Source organism: Engystomops pustulosus, chromosome 10, assembly GCF_040894005.1.
Source record: "Engystomops pustulosus chromosome 10, aEngPut4.maternal, whole genome shotgun sequence".
Classification (NCBI taxonomy): domain Eukaryota; kingdom Metazoa; phylum Chordata; class Amphibia; order Anura; family Leptodactylidae; genus Engystomops; species Engystomops pustulosus.
The window spans coordinates 85,990,482-86,017,870 of NC_092420.1; the positions used below are offsets into that span (position 1 = coordinate 85,990,482).

At 47.3% G+C, this 27,389-nt stretch overlaps 2 long non-coding RNA genes across 2 annotated transcripts; both read left to right on the plus strand.

Annotated features, from left to right (window-relative positions):
• Window positions 1-2,911: 2,911 nt before the first annotated feature.
• Window positions 2,912-3,686, plus strand: LOC140103948 (uncharacterized). Its single transcript, XR_011850215.1, has 3 exons — window positions 2,912-2,959; window positions 3,319-3,363; window positions 3,478-3,686. It is a non-coding gene; the product is annotated as an uncharacterized lncRNA (long non-coding RNA).
• Window positions 3,687-3,830: 144 nt separating this feature from the next.
• Window positions 3,831-4,432, plus strand: LOC140104534 (uncharacterized). The gene is made up of 3 exons (XR_011850353.1): window positions 3,831-3,915; window positions 4,119-4,151; window positions 4,376-4,432. It is a non-coding gene; the product is annotated as an uncharacterized lncRNA (long non-coding RNA).
• Window positions 4,433-27,389: the final 22,957 nt, after the last annotated feature.

A 27,389-nucleotide genomic window follows, 5' to 3' on the forward strand; every position in this document is an offset into this window, starting at 1 on the left:
GGGTAGAGAGGCCAGAGATAATTTAAATAAAACATTTCTCCTGATGGCACAGGCCAAGAAAAGATCAATTCCTGCTTGCCTCCTGTCAATAGACGCAGAGAAAGCCTTTGACAGGGTGCACTGGGGCTTTCTGTCTGGGGCACTTTCTCACTTGGGCTTGGGTCCCAAGTTCTTGGGGAGAATCCTGGCCCTCTATAGGAATCCTAAGGCTAGGGTCAGAGCAAATGGCTTTTACTCGGCTCCAATTCAGATCAGTAACGGCACGCGCCAGGGTTGCCCTCTCTCCCCCCTCCTTTACGTAATAGTAATGGAGCATTTGGCTAATGCCATTAGAAACAATTCTGCAATACAGGGCATCCAAGTTGGGCAACGCCACTATAAAGCAGCGCTGTTTGCAGATGATCTGCTGTTATACATCTCTCAACCAAGGATCTCGCTACCATCTTTGCTCAGTGAGCTGGAGACATACAGCCGGCTGAGTAATTTTAAAATTAACTTCAGCAAATCCGAGGCTTTAAATATATCTCTCCCAGCAGACGATATCCAAGTGGTGAAAGATCATTTCCCATTCCGTTGGCGCCCCACATCCATTACGTACCTGGGAATCCAAGTCCCCACAGATCTCTCAAAGATATATGCCATTAACTACTTACCCCTACTAGAACGTACTCTGACAGACCTGACCTCATACAACAGGAAACAATTGTCTTGGTTCGGCCGAATCAACGTAATCAAAATGGACATCTTGCCCCGTTTCCTCTACATCTTCCAGGGAGCTCCCATAATTCCACCTTCCTCCTTCTTTAGGTCGTTGCGCTCTGCCATATTGCGGTTCATCTGGGGGACATCTCGCCCGCGTATAGGCTGGCGAACCCTGATCAAACCAAAATCAGCAGGGGGGGTAGGCCTACCGGATCTCAGAACGTATCATCAAGCCTCAGTCCTGGTTCGGTTGATAGATTGGCACTACCACCTACACACTAAGCAGTGGGTAAGACTAGAACAATATAGTTCCCCGGTTCCCATCCGTGTTCTGCCTTGGATATCTTCCCAACAGATTGAAATTGAACCCCAGACTCTATTTCTAGCCCAGACCCTAAAGATGTGGAGGTCACTTATCCAACAGAAAGTCTTGTCCCGACCCTTCAGTCCCCTCACGCCATTGTTCTACAACCCGGACTTCCAACCAGCCTTTTCTAGAACCAAATTTTTGGGTCGTTCCAGCCATGAAGATATACGCATGCATGATATTCTTGGGGAAGCACCAATTCCATCACAAACGGAGCTATTGGACCTGGCCACCTCCTCCAATCTCTCATGGCTGGAAATGACTCAACTGGGAGTATTCCTTAAGGGTCCGGGGTCCGCCGCTGCCTTCAATGCGCCACTAAGCCCATTTGAGACTCTGTTTCGCACGAACCCCCCTCCGGAACATTGCATCTCGCAAATCTACGGCCTCCTCATAAAAGAGTCAGATAGTTCGCCACCGCCCTTCCTTGACAAATGGGCTAAGGATTTAAACGTATCATTGTCTCCTAGGGACTGGGACAGGGCGTTTCTATTCACACACAAACTTTCTATAGCATGCACTGCACAAGAGAGAAACTATAAAATCCTGTCCAGATGGTACAGGGTCCCAACCCTACTGCATTCAATCTACCCCTCGATTCAGGACACATGTTGGAGATGCGAGAGTGAGAGAGGTGACATGTTGCACATTTGGTGGACATGTCCTAAAATCACCCATTTCTGGAACCAGGTGTTTGAGGTATCATCTTCTGTGACTGGCATACTTGCCCCCAAAACCCCTGAGGTGGCATTACTGTCCATTCTTCCGGGCACCATAAAGAAACAGAAGGGTTCCCTATTGAGGTTTTTTCTCATAGCGGCCCGCACAACCATCCCTCGTAAGTGGCGCACTAATACTCCACCGTATATCTCGGAGTGGGCACAGGAGCTCATGGCCATTTTTCGTATGGAGGAGCTGATGGCGGACACCCTCGGCACCACAGAGAAGCATATACAATTGTGGCAGCCTTGGGTGGTCTTTCGGGAATCCCAGAGATTCAGAGACCTCTTAGGCGCTGACACTTAGACCATATTCTCTTAGCTGCGCGATGCTCCCTCCACTAACCGTCCCCTTCCTTCGTATGTCCCTAGTCTTATCCTTGTATTTCTTGTAAAATGTCCTCCCCATGTCCTGACAATTTGTTAATAGGTGTCTAAGTTCCACAGAATCTTCCTTATATCGTCGGGAGGCCTCTAACTCAGGTACTCCAACAAATGTAGCGATGATGGCACTGGAATAGTGGAACACAGAGTCTGAGGCAGTGGCTGTTACCTCCCTTCCATATCCCGCAGTTACTATGGGTGATAAGCTCTCATTCACATGAGTTCCATCCTGATGGATACATAGATATGGTCACCCTCATACACTGGGCTACAACCTGTGACTCTACACTATTGCTTCCACCCGGACTGAGAGCTGATGAGGACAATACCATCTCTACAACATGCATCATTAAAGCCTTTCCTGGCATTCCTGTGCGGACACCTACCGTTAATGTATTACTTTATATAGAGCTGTTATGTTCGTTATCTTTATATGTTTATTCGATGTAATCTTTAAAATCCTAATAAAATGATTGAAATAAAATATACAAAAACGCATGTCAAAAAACACACCAAAAATGGCCCAAGAACTGTCCAAGAACGCACCATGTGACAGCGTTGACATGACGCAGTTGTCCAAAGCAACCAATCAGGTCACATTATACATTTCCTCCTGGGTCTGGTACATAAACGACAGCGGGGAATGGATGATGTGGATGTTACCATATAAATATACGGAGATGTTACATTGTATCGTGTCTGTGGGTGAGACAATTCTGACCTGTACACGTCATCATTCCCCCAACAGGTGGAGGCAGCGTGTGAGAGGGGCGCATCTCCCAGTACGGTAATTATACTTCTCTGCAAATTACCTCCTATCCAAGGGGTTAATTATATATCAGCATCTTATATTACACAACATTATAGCTATAGATTATTACTGGGGGGAAATGAGGCTGGGGGGGGCGATCCTGCTGTAACTTAGGGAGGGCAAGAGCGGTAGATCAGGGCATAATGTATATACAGGGAACATGAGGGGTATATGGGGCATATGAGCAGTATTTGGGGGCATGAGGGGTGTATGGGGTACATGAGCAGTATTTGGGGGGCATGAGGGGTATACGTGGAAGAGGGGTGTATATGAGGGGTATATAGGGGACATGTGTGGGGCAGTTCCAGTAATCAGCGCTGTATTTTCTTTTACAGGATAAGAACATTGTACAAATTTTGTCCTTTCACCCTGGAGACCATGTAAGTATATAATCCAGGGCTTCTGGAGTCCAGGGGGGGACAAATGTTTTCACTTTAAGACCCCAAAGAATATAATACAGATTTGTTAATAAAGATATAATCTATGTCATACAGCAAGGAAGAAGAAGAGGAGGAGACGGAGCAGAAGGAGGAAGAACAGGAAGTTGTGGAGGAAGAGGAGGAAGTGGAGGAGATACAGATAGAGGACATCATTGAGAGTGCGGGGAGGTGAGTGCAGACTCCAGATATACAGACATTATACATATATACAGTGATGTCATCAGAGTCCATACATTCATCTCTGTGTCTTCTATTGTAGACCTTTGGGGCAAGAGTTGCAGCAGGCCTGGCCCAGCGAGGAGTCCATCCCATAAGTATATAGGAGAAATAAGACGTCATTTACACTGCTGGTAGGAGAAGGGGTTCACATACATGGGACTGATATCTACTATTTATCTGTGATTATCTATTTATCTATCTATTTTCCTTAAGAAGGAGAAGGAGGTGGTGGAAACCGCGATGGCAGAGAAGGAGAAGTCAGGACAAGGACAAGTGAGTGACTCCTTATCCTCTGTTACCTGCTGTGGTCTATAGGGGGCGCTCTCTGCATAGGGATTTATACTGCTCCTATAGAAGAGTATAATAAATCAGTCTGCAGAGAGCGCCCCCTAGTGGTGGCAGACAGGGTGATATAATGTACTTCCCCATGTGTTGTGCCCTATTATTCCTCATGTGAACTCTTTATATTTCCACAGCAGAAGCTCCAGAGACAACAGAGCACCATCCAGGTAAGTACATGACATTGCATCACACCCTTCACTTCTGCCCTATAACAGCCTGTTATTCCAGCTGATTGTGTGTGGGGTGTTCCTATAATCCACTTGTGTCTCCAGGACCTGTTCCATAGTGATGACCCCAGTTATCTCACCTCCTACCCCTCGCGTAGACCCTCCGCACCAGTCCCCACAGACACCACCAGTCCCATCTTACAATCCGCTCTTATCCCCTGCAGGTTCATCAGGTGCCTCCTCTGCTGCTTCAGTATTAATACTGTGGAATGAGAAGACCTTGATCCTGGCCGATGGTTACAGGAGCAGCTCCACCACTGCCACCAATGAGGGCGATGGCTCGAGTCCACCCATTCTGCTTCCCACATCACCCGCTGTGACAGTGAGGAACGTCTTCCCACCATGGAGGTCTCCAAACCAGGGAATCAAACATGTCTTTTGCCCAGTTCTGAGGGTTGGAGATCCACCGGCCACTGCATGAGAGGATGAGGAGAGCTGCTGTCACACAAGGAGAAGCCAAAAGACACATGGAAGGAGCAGCCGCTACCTGGAGGCCACAAGCTAGGGAGTAGCCTGCAGATGTCTTGGTGCTTTCTCTGGTGCTTCTCTGCAGGTCCTGGAGATGTCAAGGTGCAGGTTTCCCAACTGAGGACGGAGCACCTGGAAACCATCTCCAAGTCACATAAACTATGAGCAAGATGTGTCCATCCCAGATCAGGACTCCTGAGGAAGAGGAGGCCACATGTAGCATCAACTGCATGAAAAAAGTAAAATATAAATATTACAAAATATTCAATAAAAATGTAAAAAATGTATCCAGTCTGTATGTGAGTCATTGGGGCTTATTTACTAAGGGTCCCGCGTCCGCATTTCCGGCAGGTTTTCTGTATGTGTGTGTGTATATATGTATGTGTATGTATATATGTATGTGTCAATGTATATATATGTATGTGTGTGTATGTATGTATATATGCGTATATATGTTTGTGTCTATGTATTTTTTGTGCTTTCCACACCATCCCAATTACAATTATGAAATTTTGTCCAGCCACATCCTGTGACCTGGGGAACATCATGGACTTTGTTTTGAGTTTAAATTTCCAAAATACCCATAGTAACCTAATGTCAAACTATAGGAACTATGGGCCACATTTATCACTTTTGTGCGCCTAAGTGTAGTAGTTGCGCCTAAATTCTGGCGCACTGTTTTGCCAGAATTATCACAAGCTACAACCATCTGTGATAAGTATATTTTCTGCCTCTTATTAATCACTTTACTTTAACACAGTTTAGGCGCAATTTTGGCGCAGTTTAGGCGCAATGTTAGATTCAGGCACTTACATGTCATCCTGCTACAAGCTCCTCTCTGCTTCTCCCACAGCCCAGAATGAAGATAACACTCACAGCAGCACCCAGGTGTGTGACACCCTGCACCCAGTGACCTCCTCAGCAGTGGCTTCTCCTGGAGGGGATCCCCCATTGCTGGTCTCCTGCTGCACCCCTGTAATTCTGCACAATACCCCCCCCAGACACTGTGCAGAAGTACATGGGGGACACTTGTTTGTAGTATCTGCAAACTTCTGCAAGCTTCTGCAAACTTGTGCAAACTTCTCTTGCTCTTGCTGTGAGCTCAGCGTTTTGCAGAATGTTTTGTAAATAGAAGGTGATGAACTGTAAATAGAGTCTGCAGCTCCTGTCTGTAATGTATCTAATGTATCTATTATATGTTCCAGTGTCTGGCTGAGCTTTGCTGCTAGAAATGAGCTCTTCTGCAAAGGGGCTCAGTGCTTTCTTCTCAGATAACGCCACCTTCGGGCTGGAGTGTTTTTGCGCCCGTTTTTGCGCCTAAATGAAAACGTTGCAAGTGATGAATATCATTAGGCGCAGCAAAACATCTGGATTTGAACGATAGATGAGGGAAAGCTGGTTATTTTTGCTGCGCGGCTAGTTAGGCATTTAATCGCAAAAATGGCGCAAAAACGGTGCGCCTGAATGAAAAGGCGCAAAAACAACAGAAAAAACAAGTGATAAATGTGGCCCTATGTTCCTATGGTCTATAAGCTGTAGCAGCGGTAAGCTTGGATATTCAGCAGGTTGCCGCGTTGCACAAAGCAACCAATCATAGCTCAGCTTCTATTTTTTTAGATCAATAATATGAGCTCTGATTGGTTGCTATAGCCAATGCAGGAAATTCATAGTATAAGATAACTTACTCAAGTCACATCCAGAGCTGCAATTTTATCTTTGACACATGCTTAGCAAACATTGTTGCAGAGGCATTAACTCATCTATGATACTCCAGTCATAGCTAGAGCTGCAGTCTTATATCTGCCATTAGATTATCTGATACTCCAGTCACACCCAGAGCAGCAGTCTTATCCTTTCCATCATATAATCTCTGATACTCCAGTCACATCCAGAGCTGAAGCTTATATCTGCCATTAGATCATCTCTGATACTCCAGTCACATCCAGAGCTGTAATCATCTATCTACAATTATATAATCTCAGATGATTTGGATGTAATTGGAGTATCAATATGCCAATATATCATTTTTGATACTCTATTCACATCCAGATCTGTAGTCCTGTATCAGAAAGTACCTCTTGAATTTTTTTCCCACAATCTGTTGCTCTAAGGGATGAGGAGATAGCAATAACTATTTACTCCAAGCTTGGTAATTCATGAATATAATACCAGGACTACAGTAAGGACTGGCACAGGGACAGAGCAGTGAGGAAGAGGGAGCTATGAGCACCTATTGGTGTCAGATACAGAGATGGGACCCATCCGCAGGGGGATGTATATAGTAACATGAATCTGTGTTACATATCTGTGGGGTTGAATATGTTGTAAGATTTATGTAAGCTGTATATGCTGTGACAGCCTGTCATATGTTGTTATTGGTTGTCAATTGTATATTCAGTCTGCAATGATATGTTCATACTCATGTTATGCATGCTGCCACCTAGTGGTCAAAGTTTTTATTGTTGGATAATTTGCTTGCTGTATCTTTAAGCTAGCTATCCCATCATGCACTGTTACCCAGTTTCTCCTCCTCTTTCTGTGACATCACTTCCTCCTTCTTCATGCTGTCCTCCATTTGTGACTGTAGCAGACATGTTCATCTTTACTGTGCAGTAGCAATGTGTTTTGACCGCATGGCATGTCATTTCTAAGGTAAAGGCATTAAACTGAACCTAAAGCACATCCATTGCATCCTCCCTTCATGCAAATGGCAACGCTGTGGAATGAATGTCAGTGAGTTCTACTATCTACCATCCAGTTTATACGGAGACTGCACTCCCAACCTATCAGGGTCTTCTCCAGCGTGGCTTCCTCACCATTGTGAACAAGCTGCAACCCCATCTTAAAGAGACAGTACCACATTGACAAGGATTGACATGTCTACAAAAAGCTCTATAAAATCCTCTGTCACTGCACCTAGCAAAGTGCACCATGTTTCCAGACCCACAGATGTGCAAGATACAGAGTTTGTGTTCCAGGAAGAACAAATTGTACGATCTAAACGTGTTACCAGACCCACACAAAAGATCAGAGAGAACTTTGAAGTAATTAAGGAAGAGTTCTGTGATAACCTTGATGATTTAGGGCAAAGAATTGAACACTGTGTAGCAGCCATCTCACGCTATGACAGTGACGCAGCCAAATTAGGCAAAACATTAAATCGCTTATCTACCACCTATGATCGCTACCAGCGGCTGTCTGCAAAGTACATCACATTCCTGAGTAATACCGAATTTGATGATGCCATAGCAGAGCTAGCCAAGAGAGAGACTTTACTTCCTTCACAGGATACCATAGTGAAAGATGCCAAAAATGAGGCAGAAGCTCGCATTGCACACTTGCAAGAAGTTAGATCTCACCGGTCCACTTCAACCAAACATACACTATCATCTTCCAGAACCTCCCGCTCCAGTAGGTCTGCATTACACGACAAGCTTATTGAAATCCGTGCTGATGCAGAGGAAGCTAGTGTTAGAAGTTCATTTGCCAAGAAAGAAGCAGAAATGGTGAAAAGACAAGCAGAGGCAGATGCCCAACTGAAAATTCTCCAAATGGAAAAGGAGGAAGCAGCCGTCTTAGCCAAGTTAAAGGTTCTTGAGCAAGCAATAGTCCAAGTCACCGACCATGACTGCTCCATTCCTGCAGAAGTGGAAGACCCAGATGACCGCACCGCCAACTATGTGCTAAAACAATCATCTCCAGGACAATTTCAAACCTACCACACGGCCATGCCTGTAAAGTATCAGATGATGCCAGCTACCCAGAACAAGGTAATTTCTAGCATCACTCGAGTGGATCATCTTGAGACTAAAGTGCCACTTAACCCTTATGCTACCTCATTTCATCCTGACTCATCTCAGCCCCATATGGCAGAGAATCTACATGCTCCAGGGATATTGCAAGGTAATCTGGTGACACAAGGTGGGAGATCAGATATGTCAGACTTTGCCAGATATATGATGCGCAGAGAACTGATAAACATTAGTCTTTCAAAGTTTGATGACCATGCTGAAAACTATAGAGTCTGGAAATCCACCTTTGAAGCAGTAATCAATGATCTTAACCTCACTGCCAAGGAAGAGCTTGACTTGCTAGTTAACTGGCTAGGGCCAGATTCTGCAGAACGTGTAAAGACATTGAGAGCAGTTCATGCGGGCCACTCACAGGAAGGTCTTGCTGCAGCATGGGAAAGACTTGAGCAGACTTATGGCAGTTCTGAAGCCATAGAAAGTGCCTTATTTAAGAGACTTCATATCTTCCCAAAGATCACCAACAAGGACAACCGCAAGCTTCAAGACCTAAGCGACCTATTAAAGGAATTGGAGTTAGTCAAAACAGATCCACGTCTGTCAGGACTGAGTTACCTTCATACAGCTCACGGTGTTAACCCAATAGTGTCCAAGCTACCATATGGCATGCAAGAAAAATGGGCAGATCTGGGCTTCAGGTACAAAAGAGAACACAACGTGTCTTTTCCACCCTTCTCCTACTTTTGCAGATTCATCAGCGACCAAGCTCGGAAGAAGAATGATCCCAGCTTTGACTTCACAGAATCTACTCTACCAGCTTCATCATCATGCTCAAGGTATGAAAACCAAACAAGCAAATGTAGAGACTTAAGAGGAACAGTGTCTGTTAGGAAGACAGACGTACCACTGACTGCATCCTGCAACACTAGACATGACGCTCCTGCCATAAAGACAAAGACCCTAACCGTATGTGCCCCATACACAAAAGACCTCATCCACTGAATGAATGTCGTGGGCTTAGGGCAAAGACTTTGCAAGAACGCAGAGACATGCTCAAGGAACTAGGAGTGTGTTACAAGTGTTGTGCTTCTTCAAACCATTTCGCTAAAGACTGTAAGGCTGTCATCAAGTGTACTGAATGCGGTAGCGACAAACATGTTGTAGCCATGCATCCTACCCCTTCTCCTGACATCCCACAAATTCAAGCAGCATCTAAAGCCGTCACAGTGCATGGCGGGGAGCCACCAGCTCAAGTTTCAGCTACTACCACTGTCTCCTCCTCCTGCATGGAAGTATGTGGCAAGGAAAATGGTTCCAAGTGCTGTGCCAAAGTGTGTCTGGTGAGTGTCTACCCAGAAGGGCAACCTGAAAGGGCCATCAGGATGTATGCCATAATAGACGAACAAAGCAACAGGTCTCTAGCAAAACCCAAGTTCTTTGAGACCTTCGGTATAAAGGGAGAAGCAATTCCATACACCCTTAACACTTGTTCTGGACGAGTAGAGACCCTCGGCAGAAGAGCCACTGGATGCATTATTTCTCCAATTAACAGGAATATCCACATATCCCTACCAACGTTAATTGAATGTGACCAGATACCTGATGACAGAGAGGAAATTCCTACTCCCGAAGCTGCTTATCATCATTCCCACTTGAGACACCTGGCTAAAGAGATCGATCCGATGGATTTGAATGCTGACATCCTTCTCTTGCTTGGGAGAGACATTCTGAGAGTTCATAAGGTACGTCAACAATGCAATGGCCCAGATGATGCCCCATATGCACAAAGACTTGATCTAGGCTGGGTAATCATTGGCAATGTGTGTTCAGATAAGAATCTTAGACCATCTCAAGTGAACTCCTTTAAAACCTTTGTGCTCAATAATGGTCGCACAACTCACTTTAGACCATGCCCTCATCATTATGAGGTAAAGGGGCATCTTTCTAACTTCCACAAGGCACCAGACATCATTCTTACGCCTTATGATGACTTAGGAGGATCAGTGTTTCGCACGACACAAGATGACAACAGAGTAGCTTCGTCCATAGAAGATAAAGAGTTTATCAAAATAATGGACAGTGAATGCTTCAAGGATCAATCTAACCATTGGGTTGCACCCTTACCCTTTAGGGCTGAAAGAGCCAGGCTTCCTAACAATCGGGAACAAGCATTATCCAGATTCATTTCCTTGCAACGTACATTAAGAAACAAGCCTGAGATGAAAAATCACTTTGTGGCCTTTATAGAAAGGATTAGAAAATCCTCCAACACTGAACAATGGCACTATGTGTCATCTAACCTCAACCCTGCAGATTGTGCCACCAGACCATCGTCTCTTAGCGCCTTTGCCAAGTCTTCTTGGTTGACAGGTCCAGAGTTCTTGCTGAAGGAGAATAAAAAAGCATCTGATGAAGACGTCTTCAGTCTCCAAGATCCTGACAACGATCCTGAGATATGTCCTGAAGTGAGTACCCTCATCACAAAGTCTGAAAGGAGGTCCGGCTTGAACTGTCACCTATTTGAGCGCTTTTCCAGATGGCTAAAACTTGTACGCACCATTGCAAGGTTAGTTCACATTGCACAGTGTTTTCATACCAGTAACGATAGCACTGAATGTCGTGGTTGGCACATGTGTCCCAAGCCTCTCTCTGCAGAAGACATTACACTAAGTAAGATGTTAGTGATACATAGAGTGCTTTTCATAATGAACTGAAATGTCTTCGTGACAGACAGGACATTCCAAAAAGCAGCCCAATTGTCAACATGAAATCAATGGTTGATGATCATGGTATGCTGAGGGTTGGTGGCCGCCTGAACAAGGCCAACTTAGAAGTGTGTGATAAGAATCCTCTCATTCTTCCTGGCCATCACCATGTTACTACATTGCTCATACGGCATCATCACGAAAGGGTCAAGCACCAGGGCAGACATTTTACCTAGGGTGCTTTAAGAGCCGCAGGCCTGTGGATAGTAGGAGCAAAAAGGCGGATTGCTCACATAATTCACAACTGTGTTCCATGTCGCAAGTCAAGAGGGAAATTGCAACAACAGCAAATGTCGGACTTGCCAGTTGACAGGACAAGCACTGAGCCACCGTTTACCTATGTTGGTCTGGATGTTTTTGGACCATAGGCAGTGTCTGCACGCCGAAACAGAGGTGGTCACGCTGAGAGCAAACGATGGGCAGTGTTGTTTACATGCATGAGTGTACGTGCTATACACATTGAAGTTATAGAGTCCATGGACACTTCCAGTTTTATCAATGCTTTAAGACGTTTTCTCGCCATCAGAGGACCAGTAAAGCAACTGAGATCTGACTGTGGGACCAACTTTACAGGTGCCTGCCGAGAATTGCAGATAGATGCTAAGCCAGTTCAAAACTACTTGGCCGACAATGGTTGTACGTGGGTCTTTAACCCTCCACACGCCTCTCATATGGGTGGTTCATGGGAAAGAATGATAGGCATCACCCGTTAGATATTGGACTCCATGTTCAGAGACTTAAACTCCTCAAGGCTCACCCATGAAACCTTAACCACCTTCCTGGCTGAGGTGTCTGCTATTGTCAACTCAAGACCTCTTGTCCCTTTATCTACAGACCCTGAATCTCCTGTTCTTCTCACTCCAGCAACTCTCCTCACTCAGAAACTCGGAACTGTTCCTAGTCCACCTGAAGAGCTTTCATCTGGTAACATCTATCAGAAACGGTGGAAACATGTTCAGCATTTGGCCAATTGCTTCTGGAGCAGATGGAAAAAGGAGTATTTGGCTCTTCTTCAAGGACGAAGAAAGTGGCAGCAGGTCAAACCAAACTTGCAAGTGGGAGATCTTGTCCTGATGAAGGACCAGAAAGTGGAAAGGAATTCTTGGCCCATGGGGCTCATCTCTAAAATCTCTTCTAGTGAGGATGATAAGGTGGAAGTTACCACCACATGTCAAGGAGTCCCCAAGACATTCATTAGGCCTATATCTGAGACTGTCCTCTTGATACCAGTTGAGGAATAAGTCAAGCAGGAAGGACAATGCAAGTACATTGACTCATTCAACACAGAACTATGCCAGGGACAGTGGCTTGCTGCAAGCTGGATTATCTACCATTGAACTGTTCCTGATCAGCAGTTTTCCAGTTATTGTCATTTGATTATTTGCATTTGTTTGCAGGGTTCAGAATCATCATTCTAAACCAAAGGACATTTACATTATGTCTGATCTTTATACGCAGTGAAATCCAGGGATTTCAGACGGGGAGTATGCTGTGACAGCCTGTCATATGTTGTTATTGGTTGTCAATTGTACATTCAGTCTGCAATGATATGTTCATTCTCATGTTATGCATGCTGCCACCTAGTGGTCAAAGTTTTTATTGTTTGATAATTTGCTTGCTGTATCTTTAAGCTAGCTATCCCATCATGCACTGTTACCCAGTTTCTCCTCCTCTTTCAGTGATATCACTTCCTCCTTCTTCATGCTGTCCTCCATTTGTGACTGTAGCAGACATGTTCATCCTCACTGTGCAGTAGCAATGGAGAAGATTTATCAAAAGTTTCTGAGGTAAATCTGTTCTAGTTACCCATGGCAACCAATCAGGGCTCAGCTTACATTTTCCCACAGCTGTTTACAAAACTAAAGCTAAGCTCTGATTGGTTTCCATGGGCCACTAGAACAGATTTACCTCAAAAACTTTTAATAAATCTCCCCCAAATGTGTTTTGACCGCATGGCATGTCATTTCTAAAGTAAAGGCATTAAACTGAACCTAAAGCACATCCATTGCATCCTCCCTTCATGCAAATGGCAATGCTGTGGAATGAATGTCAGTGAGTTCTACTATCTACCATCCAGTTTATACGGAGACTTCACTCCCAACCTATCAGGGTCTTCTCCAGCGTATATCTGTGGCAGAATACTGTATGAGAACGCAGTATTAGCCTGCATTCCCACACTTTTCGTTTGCATCATGTTTACATTGTGTTAACATCACATTAGTGTAAACTGTTTTTTTACATGCAATTTGAACATGTTTACACCTCATTTATGTAAATGTGATGTCAGTGTGATGTTTGCACTGAGTTTACATCAAGGTGTTATGTTTACACCTAATTTCCACACCTCGTTTTAACACGTTGCATTTACGTAGTGTTAACATTGCACTGATTTAAACAGTGTTTACATTAAAAACAGCGTCAACGCCATGTTTACACCACATGTCCGTAACCGTTGTATCCAAGGTCAACTATCTTTCTTTTAAGGGACACAATGGTGACATTTATGACAAATTATCTTCACACTGGGACATTTTTTTATAAGAGGAGGAGCAGCATCTCCATTGTATGTTCTGACCCATTAGTATCCGCACCTTCCACAAAACTGCATCAGAAAACCACCATGTGAGAATGAAGCCTGGCAGTGATGTGATGTGTGCAGAAGCACTTAGGTTTCTCACTTAAAGGGGTTTTCCCACGAACTACAGTTAATCTCTATGGAACTGACGGAAATTGCCGAGCACAGCGCTCACTGATCTCTGTCAGCTCCATAGAGATTAATGGAGCAGAACGGTCATACGCGCCCGTCTGCTCCATTAGTCCGGCAGACCCCTCATTTTTGCAATCTGTGGGGGTCTCAGCATTAAGACCCCTACTGATCAGCAAGTTAGATCCTATCCAGTGGATCCTACAACCGATTTAAGAAGCCCTTATAAATAAGTCATTTCCATTCTCTTAACTGAGACTGAGGAGTTTTATAAGAAGGTTTTTCCATGTGTCTCCTCATCTGGGGTAAAGACAGAACATGCAGCAAGGCTCTTGGGTGTATCCTGACCCTGCACCTACAAGTTATTCCCTGGGCAATTCTAGTAACATCTCCCATAGTTGTCCATTTAGAACCAGGACATTGGCAGCACATTTTTACATGATTTTAGGAGATGATATTATAATTAGAGATGAGCGAGCACTAAAATGCTTGGGTACTCATTACTTGAGTCAAACTTTTCCTGATGCTCGAGTGCTCGTCTCGAATAACGAGCCCCATTGAAGTCAATGGGAGACTCGAGCATTTTTCAAGGGGACCAAGGCTCTGCACAGGGAAGCTTGGCCTAACACCTGGAAACCTCAGAAAAGGATGGAAACACCACGGAAATGGACAGGAAACAGCAGGGGCAGCATGCATGGATGCCTCTGAGGCTGCTTAATCGCACCATAATGCCAAAATTATGGGCAACAGCATGGCCATGACAGAGTGACCGAATGAGGCTAGATAGCATCTAAAACATGCAATAATTGACCTTGACACTATAGAAGACGGCATGCAGAGGCAGCGGCAGCAGTGGCAGGCTAGAGAGTGTCATGGCGACATACCCTAAATGGACTCAGGCTTCACCAAAGGAGGTGAGCAAGAAGCGCTGAAATGATTACCTATGTGAACAAAAGGTTGACGGTATATTTAGTCGATAACACAGCATGGTGGCGACATAGTGACCAAGTTCCATAATGTATCTGGTGAAACACCCGAAAAATTAGCCTGACACAGCTCGTTTGATAAGGGGACGACATGTGGAGGCAGCCATGGAGACGACTTCCATGATTAAGAGCGACAGTATGGGGCATTCATATTGCGCTGCTATGATTGAAACTTCAGGTCTCCAGCATGGCGGCGACAGACGCGCCGAGTTCCACTATGTATCTGGTGAAACACCTGAAAATTCTGCCTGACACAGCTCGTTTGATAAGGGGATGATGTGTTGTATTTCCTCTTGCGCTCCAGCGTCTGGGGTATAAACAGTTGAAAGTTGCGCCTGGAGACATTGGTGGGCGCTGTGGAGGATCGTGGAGGCGAAATGGACAGGAAACAGCAGGGGCAGCATGCATGGATGCCTCTGAGGCTGCCTAATCTTGGGATGGAGCTGGCGGTCCGCTGCCAGGCGAGCTTTCGCCTGTCCAAGCCCCTGTCTCTCGGCTCCTCCCCAAACAGCACTTCTAAGAACCTTTTGTATAAGATCAAGTGTAATAGCGTTCTTCTAAGTTTGGGATATGGCGGGTGAGGGGAATGTAAACAGATGCGCAAGAAGCGCTGAAATAATATTGGTAAATGATAAAAGTTTGCCAGTATATTTTGTGGATCACACAGCAGGGTGGCGACAAAGTTAACAAGTTTGATGTGGAAGCCATGAAAACAACCCAAAATTCTGCCTGACACAGCTTGTTTGATAAGGGGACCATGTATGGAGGCAGTGAACTAGTAGTAGATTAAAGGTGCTGCAGTTAAAACTATGTTAGTTGGATCTTGGCATGGAGCTGGCGCTCCGCTGCCAGGCGAGCTTTCGCCAATCCAAGCCCCTGTCTCTAGGCTACTCCCCAAACAGCACTTCTAAGAACCTTTTGTATAAGATCAAGTGTAGTAGCGTTCTTATAAGTTTGGGTTATGGCGGGTGAGGGGAATGTAAACAGATGCGCAAGAAGGGTGGCGACAAAGTTAACAAGTTTAATGTGGAAGCCATGAAAACAACCCAAAATTCTGCCTGACAAAGCTCGTTTGATAAGAGGATGATGTATGGAGGCAGCTAAAAAGACGGCGTGTGGGGGCTGCTATGGAGACAATTTAATTTGGATAGTGCCTGTATGTGGCAGTTCAAAAAAGTTTTCAAACCAGAGGAGCAGGTAGGTGGTCCTCCAGAAAAATTAAATAGATTGAGTGCCTGTATGTGGCACTCCCAAAAATTGTTTAAAACAGAGGACCGGGTAGGTCCTGGTGGAGAATGGAAATCCTGAGAAATCCAGGCTTTATTCATCTTGATAAGCGTCAGCCTGTCAGCGCTGTCAGTCGACAGGCGTATACGCTTATCGGTGATGATGCCACCAGCTGCACTGAAAACCCGCTCGGACAAGACGCTAGCGGCAGGGCAGGCAAGAACCTCCAAGGCGTACAGCGCCAGTTCGTGCCACATGTCCAGCTTTGAAACCCAGTAGTTGTAGGGAGCTGTGTGATCATTTAGGACGATGGTATGGTCAGCTACGTACTCCCTCACCATCTTTCTGTAAAGATCAGCCCTACTCTGCCGAGACTGGGGACAGGTGACAGTGTCTTGCTGGGGTGACATAAAACTGGCAAAGGCCTTGTAAAGCGTACCCCTGCCAGTGCTGGACAAGCTGCCTGCTCGCCTACTCTCCCTCGCTACTTGTCCCGCAGAAGTACGCCCTCTGCCGCTAGCGCTGTCAGAAGGGAAATACTGTTTCAGCTTGTGCACCAGGGCCTGCTGGTATTCATGCATTCTTACACTCCTTTCCTCTCCAGGGATGAGAGTGGAAAGATTTTGCTTGTACCGTGAATCCAGGAGAGTGAATAAATTCTTTGAACGCGAGGGTCACGGGATAGGCAGCCTAGCATGAAATCTGCCAAATGCGCCAGAGTCCCAACGCGCAAGAATTCACTCCCCTCACTGGCCTGACTGTCCATTTCCTGCTCCTCCAACTCCTCCAACTCCTCTTCTTCTGCCCATACACGCTGAACAGTGAAGGACTGAACAATGGTCCCCTCTTCTGTCTCGCCAACATTCTCCTCCTCTTCCTCCTCATCCTCCTCCACCTCCTCCGATATGCGCTGAGAAACAGACCTGAGGGTGCTTTGGCTATCAACAAGGGAATCTTCTTCCCCCGTCTCTTGTGACGAGCGCAAAGCTTCCGACTTCATGCTGACCAGAGAGTTTTTCAATAGGCCAAGCAGCGGGATGGTGAGGCTGATGATGGCGGCATCGCCACTGACCATCTGTGTTGACTCCTCAAAGTTACTCAGCACCTGACAGATATCAGACATCCACGTCCACTCCTCATTGTAGACTTGAGGAAGCTGACTGACCTGACTACCAGTTCTGGTGGAAGTTGACATCTGGCAGTCTACAATCGCTCTGCGCTGCTGGTAAACTCTGGATAACATGGTTAGTGTTGAATTCCACCTCGTGGGCACGTCGCACAACAGTCGGTGAGCGGGCAGTTGGAGGCGGCGCTGCGCTGCCCTGAGAGTGGCAGCATCTGTGCTGGACTTCCTGAAATGCGCACAGATGCGGCGCACCTTCGTGAGCAAATCAAACAGATTGGGGTATGTCTTGAGGAACCGCTGAACTATGAGATTTAACACATGGGCCAGGCATGGCACATGTGTCAGTCTGCCAAGTTGCAGAGTCGCCACCAGGTTACAGCCGTTGTCACACACAACCATGCCTGGCTTTAGGTTCAGCAGTGCCAGCCACAGATCAGTCTGCGCTGTGATGCCCTGTAATAGCTCTTGGTCGGTGTGCCTTTTATCGCCTAGGCTCAGCAGTTTGAGCACCGCCTGCTGTCGCTTAGCGATGGCACTGCTGCTGTGCCTAGAGCTACCGACTGATGGCGCCATGCCCACGGATGGTAATTCGGAGGAGGAGGTAGAGGAGGGGTGGGCGGAAGAGGAGGCATAGTAGGCCTGAGAGACCTGGACCGTGGTTGGCCCCACAATCCTCGGCGTCAGCAGTATATGACCAGCCCCAGGGTCAGGCTCGGTCCCAGCCTCCACCAAGTTAACCCAATGTGCCATCAGCGATATATAGTGGCCCTGCCCGGCAGCACTCTGTCCACGTGTCCGTGGTCAGGTGGACCTTGTCAGAAACGGTGTTGCTCAGGACACGGATGACACGTGCTTGTGCAGGGCTGGGACGGCACATCGGGAAAAGTAGTGGCGGCTGGGGACCGAATACCCAGGGGCGGCCGCCGCCATGAGGTTGCGAAAGGCCTTGGTCTCTAAAAGCCTTAAGGGCAGCATCTCCAGGCTGAGTAATTTGGAGATGTGGACGTTGAGGGCTTGGGCGTGTGGATGGTTGCAACTGTATTTCCTCTTGCGCTCCAGCGTCTGGGGTATAGAAAGCTGGACGCTGCGCATGGAAACATTGGTGGACGCTGTAGAGGAACGTGGAGGCGAAGGTGTGGTTTTCGCCCGGGAGGTGTTTGTGCCGGGGTCCTGGGCAGGGGGCTGACTAGCAGAGGCAGCAAATGACACAGGGGAAGGAGCAGTGGTGTGCCCGGCCGGAGGTGAACGGCCTTGGTTCCATTGAGTGGGGTGTTTAGCATTCAAATGCCTGCGCATGCTGGTGGTGGTTAAGCTAGTAGTGGTGGAACCCCTGCTGATCCTGGTGTGGCACAGGTTGCACACCACAGTCCGTTGGTCATCCGGTGTTTCTTTAAAGAACCTCCAGACTTCAGAAAATCTAGCCCTCGCCACGGGAGCTTCACTACGTGAAACATTTGGCGCTGATGCACCAGCTCTGGCCCTGCCTCTCCGTCTGGCCCCACCACTGCCTCTTCCAACCTGTTCTGGTATAGGATTCGCCTCCGTCTCACAAGCACTGTGTTCACCCGGCCTATCAACCCAGCTTGGGTCTGTCACCTCATCATCCTCCGATCCCTCAAGTCTGCTCCCCCCTCGGATTTCCTGCCCTGACAACAACTTCACCACTGTCTGACAACCGTGTCTCCTCATCGTCCGACACCTCTTTACACACTTCTTCCACTACGTCAAGAAGGTCATCATGACCCACGGACTGCGACCGGTGGAAAAACTGGGAATCGGGAAAGAGCTCAGCAGCAACCGGACAAGTGATTTGTGACTCTGGGAAGGGTCCAGAAAACAGTTCCTCAGAGTATGCCGCCTCAAATGACAAATTTTCTTGGGAGGGGGCAGACTGGGGGGAAGGAGGCTGAGGTGGAGGAGCTGGAGGAGTGCTCACTTGAGTAACATGGGTGGACTGCGTGGAAGACTGACTGGTGGACAAATGGCTAGAAGCATTGTCCGCAATCCACGACATCACTTGTTCGCACTGTTCTGGCCTAAACAGTGCTCTACCACCAGTCCCAGTAACTTGAGACATGAAGCTAGGGAGTGTAGCTCTGCGGCGTTCCCCTGCTCCCTCGTCAGCAGGTGGTGTCTCACCCCGCCCAGGACCACGGCCTCTGACCCCTGCAGTAATTGGACACCCTCGCCCTCGCCCTCGTAAGTGTATTTGGTTTACAATTCTTCATCCTGGTGGTAGATGTCCTTTAAGCTGTGGTAAGATACAGAACCCCAGTTCTGTGAATCCTATAATAAATGCTGTTCCACTGATTTGATCACAGTTGGATTTTTTTTTTCTAACCTCCTCAATCATTGAGTTATCAGTGATGTTATATCTGTGATACTAATCTGTATTGTCAGGTGGGCTGTACCAAGGCTGAACCTCCTACGTGAATGAATTTCCATATTAGGTGCCTAATCTCATAGCTCTGATTCCTCAAAATTGAATTAGATCAAAAAAGATCTTTTTTTGCTCATTAATATAATTATATAAATTATACTCTGAACCCCATCTTGACAAAAAAAACCATAATAAGAGATATTTATAAGTAGATATTTTTGCAAATGTGTTAAATAAGAAAAACAGAAATATCACATGGTTATAAGTATGAAACTCATATTTAGCTCACATGCGGTCCATTTCCTTCTGATCCTTGTGATGGTTCTACTCCTTCATTGGAGTCCATCTGTGTTTAATTAAACTGATTGGACTTGATTAGGAAAGGAACACACCTGTCTATATAAGACCTCAGAGCTCACAGTGCATGTCAAAAAACATGAGAATCATGAGGTCTAAGGAACTGCCCTTGGAGCTCAGAGTCGTGGCAGGGTAAAGATCTGGCCAAGGTTACAAAATAATTGTTGCATGGTGGTCTCCATAATCCTTAAATGGAAGAGGATTGGGATGAACACAATTCTTCCTCGACCTGGCTGTCCAGCCAAACTAAGCAATTGTGGGAGAAGAGCCTTGGTGGTAAAGGTAAAGAATAACCCCAAGATCAATGTGGCTGAGCTCCAGAGATGCAGTAGAGAGATGGGAGAAAGTTCCATAACTATCACTGCAGTCTCCACCTGCCGATGGAAGCCTCTCCTAAGTGTAAAACATATGAAAACCGCATACAGGGGCTTATTTACTAAGGGTCCCACGGCCACATTTTGGTCGGGTTTCCGATCTTTTCGGGGATTGCACAGTGGATTGTGTTGCATGCAATCGTTTTGTGCTGCAATCGCGCCGGCTTTCACATGACACAAATCGAGGGCGGGCCATCGGACGGTCGGACGGATTCAGACTATGCGTGGGATTTAAGAAATCAATTTGTGTTGCAAGCCAAGAACTTACATACACTGGGAGGAAGATGGTGAACTCCGGCGGACCTGATCGGGGAAGTGTCACATGCAGGATATCGGGCGCACGATCTTCATGAATCGCGCCAGATGGGCATTCCGGCAGACATTCCGGATCAGGGATGGGAGGGGGCAGGACGACTAGTTGCAATTGAAGGTCTCTTCCAGAGTGCTCTGGACCTTAGACTGGGCCAAACTTTCCAACAAGACAATGACCCTAAGCCCACAGCTAAAATAACACAGTAGAGGCTTCAGAACATCTCTGTGACCATCCCTGACTGGCCCAACCAGAGCCCGAACCTTAACCCAATGGAGCATCTCTGGAGAGACTTTAAAATGGCGTCCACCAACGTTCCCATCCAACCTGTGGGACCTGGAGAGGATCCGCAAGGAAGAGGCAGAGGATCCCCAAATCCAGGGCTAAAAAATTTGCAGCATCTTCCCAAGAAGACTCCTGGCTGCACCAGCTCCAAAGCCGCTTCTACTCATAACTGAGCAAAGGGGCCGAATACTTATCACCGGGGGCCAATTACTTTGTTTAATATTAGCAAAAAAAAAATAAAAAGTTTCTGTCAAGATGGGGGCAGAGGGCACATTAATGAGCAAAAAAAAAAGAACTTTATTGATCTCGCCACTTGGCTGCAATGAAACAAAGAGTGAAACATTTAAAGGGGTCTTAATTAGAGATGTGCGAACACACTCGTCCGAGCTTGATGCTCGTTCGAGCATTAGCGTACTTGAAACTGCTCGTTGCTCGGACGAGTATTTCGCCAGCTCGAGAAAATGGCATCTCCCGCCGTTGTGATTTTTGGCGGCCAGAAACAGAGCCAATCACAAGCCAGGAGACTCTGCACTCCACCCAGCATGACGTGGTACCCTTACACGTCGATAGCAGTGGTTGGCTGGCCAGATCAGGTGACCCTGGAATAGACTAGCCCCTGCCCGCGCTGCTCGCATCATTCTGTGTCTGGATGCCGCTAGGGAGAGAGCTGCTGCTGGTCAGGGAAAGCGTTAGGGTGTTCTATTAGAATAGTGTTAGGCAGGAGTGATTCTACAAGAACCCAACAGCTCTTCTTAGGGCTACAATGACGTTATATATTTCCTTTTTTTTGGTTTGCTTGTGGCTGGGCTTGCTGCCACTAGTAGTGCAGCTAGTACCATATTGTGAGGAATTTGCAGGGAGACTTGCGACCGTTGTGTTTAGCTCTTAGTGACATGCATATCCACCTCAAACACCGAAGTGGGACAATTTATTAGGGGTTTGATTTGAATTAGGCACAGTCTGCTGATTTATTTATTTTTTTTACGTTTCTTTTTTTTTATAACTCAAAGTCATCAGGTACAGCACAAAATCCAGTTGTGTGCTGTCAGTGTGTTCGTAGAAACTAGCCACAGCAATAGGATAGCATCGTTTTGTTTAAAAAAAAAAAAGTCTGAGGGGGGAGCAGACTGAGGGATCGGAGGATGATGAGGTGACAGACCCAAGCTGGGTTGATAGGCCGGGTGAACACAGTGCTTCTGAGACGGAGGCGAGTCCTATACCAGAACAGGTTGGAAGAGGCAGTGGTGGGGCCAGACGGAGAGGCAGGGCCAGAGCTGGTGCATCAGCGCCAAATGTTTTACGTAGTCAAGCTCCCGTGGCGAGGGCTAGATTTTCAGAAGTCTGGAGGTTCTTTAAAGAAACACCGGATGACCGACGGACTGTGGTGTGCAACCAGTGCCAAACCAGGATCAGCAGGGGTTCCACCACTACCAGCTTAACCACCACCAGTATGCGCAGGCATATGAATGCTAAACACCCCACTCAATGGCACCAAGCCCGTTCACCTCCGGCCGGGCACACCACTGCTCCTTCCCCTGTGTCATCTGCTAGTCAGCCCCTTGCCCAGGACCCTGGCCCAAACACCTCCCGTGCGAAAACCCCATCTTCGCCTCCACGATCCTCCACAGCATCCACCAGCGTTCAGCTCTCCATACCCCAGACGCTGGAGCGCAAAAGGAAGTATAGCGCAACCCACCCACACGCCCAAGCCCTCAACTTCCACATTTCCAAATTGCTTAGCCTGGAGATGCTGCCCTTTAGGCTGGTAGAGACCGAGGCCTTACGAAACCTCATGGCGGCGGCCCCCCCTCGGTATTCGGTCCCCAGCCGCCACTACTTTTCCCGATGTGCCGTCCCAGCCCTGCTCAAGCACGTGTCAGACAACATCATCCATGCCCTGACCAACGCCGTTTCTGACAAGGTCTGATAAGGTCCACCTGACCACGGACACTTGGACGAGTGCTGCTGGGCAGCTGACGGCACATTGGGTTAACTTGGTGGAGGCTGGGAGCGAGTCTGACCCTGGGGCTGGTCATATACTGCCGACGCTGAGGATTGCAGGGCTTACCTCGGTCCAGGCCTACTATGCCTCCTCCTTCTCCCACCCCTCCTCCACCACCTCCTCCGAATTACCATCCGTGGGCATGGCGCCATCAGTCGGTAGCTTTAGGCACAGCAGCAGTGCCGTCGCTAAGCGACAGCAGGCGGTGCTCAAACTGCTGAGCCTAGGCGATAAAAGGCACACCGCCCAAGAGCTATTACAGGGCATCACGGTGCAGACTGATCTGTGGCTGGCACCGCTGAACCTGAAGCCAAGCATGGTTGTGTGTGACAATGGCCGTAACCTGGTGGCAGCTCTGCAACTCGGCAGACTGACACATGTGCCATGCCTGATCATAGTTCAGCGGTTCCTCAAGACATACCCCAATCTGTCTGATCTGCTCACGAAGGTGCGGCGCATCTGTGCGCATTTCAGGAAGTCCAGCACAGATGCTGCCACTCTCAGGGCAGCGCAGCGCCGCCTCCAACTGCCCACTCACCGACTGTTGTGCGACGTGCCCACGAGGTGGAATTCAACATTAACCATGTTATCCAGAGTTTACCAGCAGCGCAGAGCGATTGTAGACTGCCAGATGTCAACTTCCACCAGAACTGGTAGTCAGGTCAGTCAGCTTCCTCAAGTCTACAATGAGGAGTGGACGTGGATGTCTGATATCTGTCAGGTGCTGAGTAACTTTGAGGAGTCAACACAGATGGTCAGTGGCGATACGCCATCATCAGCCTTACCATCCCGCTGCTTGACCTGTTGAAAAACTCTCTGGTCAGCATGAAGTCGGAAGCTTTGCGCTCGTCACAAGAGACGGGGGAAGAAGATTCCCTTGTTGATAGCCAAAGCACCCTCAAGTCTGTTTCTCAGCGCATATCGGAGGAGGTGGAGGAGGAAGAGGAGGAGAATGTTGGCGAGACAGAAGAGGGGACCATTGTTCAGTCCTTCACTGTTCAGCGTGTATGGGCAGAAGAAGAGGAGTTGGAGGAGGAGGAGATGGACAGTCAGGCCAGTGAGGGGAGTGAATTCTTGCGCGTTGGTACTCTGGCGCATTTGGCAGATTTCATGCTAGGCTGCCTATCCCGTGACCCTCGCATTCAAAGAATTTATTCCAGCACCGATTACTGGGTATTCACTCTCCTGGACCCACGGTACAAGCAAAATCTTTCCACTCTCTTCCCTGGAGAGGAAATGAGTGTGAGAATGCATGAATACCAGCAGGCCCTGGTGCACAAGCTGAAACAGTATTTCCCTTCTGACAGCGCTAGCGGCAGAGGGCGTACTTGTGCGGGACAAGTAGCGAGGGAGAGTAGGCGAGCAGGCAGCTTGTCCAGCACTGGCAGGGGTACGCTTTACAAGGCCTTTGCCAGTTTTATGTCACCCCAGCAAGACACTGTCACCTGTCCCCAGTCTCAGCAGAGTAGGGCTGATCTTTGCAGAAAGATGGTGAGGGAGTAAGTAGCTGACCATACCATCGTCCTAAATGATCACACAGCTCCCTACAACTACTGGGTTTCAAAGCTGGACATGTGGCACGAACTGGCGCTGTACGCCTTGGAGGTTCTTGCCTGCCCTGCCGCTAGCGTCTTGTCCGAGCGGGTTTTCAGTGCAGCTGGTGGCATCATCACCGATAAGCGTATACGCCTGTCGACTGACAGCGCTGACAGGCTGACGCTTATCAAGATGAATAAAGCCTGGATTTCTCAGGATTTCCATTCTCCACCAGGTGAAGGAAGCTCAACCTGAATAATGTATGCACTCCTCCTCCTCATTGTCCTCCTTCTCCTCCTCTTTGTACACTAAAGCAGAGGAAACTGGCTATTTTTTGCCAGGGCCAACTGGCTCTAGCTATAGTACTCTATGTATTTAATTTTTCTGGAGGGCCACCTACCTGCTCCTCTGGTTTGTAAACTTTTTTGGACTGCCACATACAGGCACTCAATCTATTTAATTTTTCTGGAGGACCACCTACCTGCTCCTCTGGTTTGAAAACTTTTTTGGACTGCCACATACAAGCACTATCCAAATTAAATTGTCTCCATAGCAGCCTCCACACGTCGTCTTTTTAGCTGCCTCCACACGTTGTCCATATAGCTGCCTCCATAGATCATCCCCTTATCAAACGAGCTGTGTCAGGCAGAATTTTGGGTTGTTTTCATGGCTTCCACATCAAACTTGTTAACTTTGTCGCTACCCTGCTGTGTTATCCACAAAATATACTGGCAAACTTTTACCATTTAGGGATATTATTTCAGCACTTCTTGCGCATCTGTTTACATTCCCCTCACCCGCCATAACCCAAACTTATAAGAACACTACTATACTTGATCTTATACAAAAGGTTCTTAGAAGTGCTGTTTGGGGAGTAGCCGAGAGACAGGGGCTTGGATTGGCGAAAGCTCGCCTGGCAGCGGAGTGCCAGCTCCATCCCAAGATCCAACTAACATAGTTTTAACTGCAGCACCTTTAATCTACTACTAGTTCACTGCCTCCATACATGGTCCCCTTATCAAACGAGCTGTGTCAGGCAGAATTTTGGGTTGTTTTCATGGCTTCCACATCAAACTTGTTAACTTTGTCGCTACCCTGCTGTGTTATCCACAAAATATAATGGCAAACTTTTATCATTTACCGATATTATTTCAGCGCTTCTTGCGCATCTGTTTACATTCCCCTCACCCGCCATATCCCAAACTTATAAGAACACTACTACACTTGATCTTATACAAAAGGTTCTTAGAAGTGCTGTTTGGGGAGGAGCCGAGAGACAGGGGCTTGGACAGGCGAAAGCTCGCCTGGCAGCGGATCGCCAGCTCCATCCCAAGATTAGGCAGCCTCAGAGGCATCCATGCATGCTGCCCCTGCTGTTTCCTGTCCATTTTGCCTCCACGATCCTCCACAGCGTCCACCAATGTCTCCATGCGCAACTTTCAACTGTCTATACCCCAGACGCTGGAGCGCGAGAGGATATGCAGCACATCATCCCCTTATCAAACGAGCTGTGTCAGGCAGAATTTTCGGGTTTTTCACCAGATACATAGTGGAACTCGGCCCATCTGTCGCCGCCATGCTGGAGACCTGAAGTTTCAATCATAGAAGCAATATGAATGCCCCATACTGTCACTCTTAATCATGGAAGTCGTCTCCATGGCTGCCTCCACATGTCGTCCCCTTATCAAACGAGCTGTGTCAGGCTCATTTTTCGGGTGTTTCACCAGATACGTTATGGAACTTGGTCACTATGTCGCCACCATGCTGTGTTATCGACTAAATATACCGTCAACCTTTTGTTCACATAGGAAATCATTTCAGCGCTTCTTGCTCACCTCCTTTGGTTCCTCTCTGCCACCCATTGGTTTGAAGCCTGAGTCCATTTAGGGTATGTCGCCATGACACTCTCTAGCCTGCCGCTGCTGCCGCTGCCTCTGCATGCCGTCTTCTATAGTGTCAGGGTCAATTATTGGATGTTTTAGATGCTATCTAGCCTCATTCGGTCACTCTGTCATGGCCATGCTGTTGCCCATAATTTTGGCATAATGGTGCGATTAAGCAGCCTCAGAGGCATCCATGCATGCTGCCCCTGCTGTTTCCTGTCCATTTCCGTGGTGTTTCCATCCTTTTCTGAGGTTCCCAGGTGCTTGGCCAAGCTTCCCTGTGCAGAGCCTTGGTCCCCTTGAAAAATGCTCGAGTCTTCCATTGACTTCAATGGGGCTCGTTATTCGAGACGAGCACTCGAGCATCGGGAAAAGTTTGTCTCGAATAACAAGCACCCGAGCATTTTAGTGCTCGCTCATCTCTAGTCTTAATACTTTCCGTTCCCATTGTATATTGTGCTGGATTGTATGTTCAGTATACACCTAGGACTATATACCAGGAACTGACTTTACACGCTATGTATACAGGCAATCGCCGGGCTCCATAGGTAGATTCCATAGGTTTGTTCTTAAGAACATTATGGTTTTTAAAATTCAAACTTAGGAAAAAATAAAAATGAAAATTAAAGGATGCTCATAAAATATTCTGGTTACTAAGGAGTTAACATTGAAGAACTGCAGAGAGGAGAGAATTCTGACCTCTCTGTGATGTCACGGAATGATGAGCTGCTGGCTCCTCCTCCCACATTGTAACATCCTGCTTTTTGATTGGTTCCCTTACTGCTACAGAAAAGCTGCTGCTTGTGATGTCATGGAATATTGAGTTTGGCTCCTCCCCCCACATTATGACTTCACGTTGGTATATAAGAAGCTGCGGAACTGACACACCCCTGAGGGTTTCTGTAGGTGTTGGAGGTAAGTCGCTGTGTCCTCAGCTCCTGTTGTGTCCTTCATTCTCTTCTCTCTTGTCTCCTCCTCTTCAGTAATGGCCACCTCTTTACTTTCCCTGTTTTGTAGAGTTGTTGT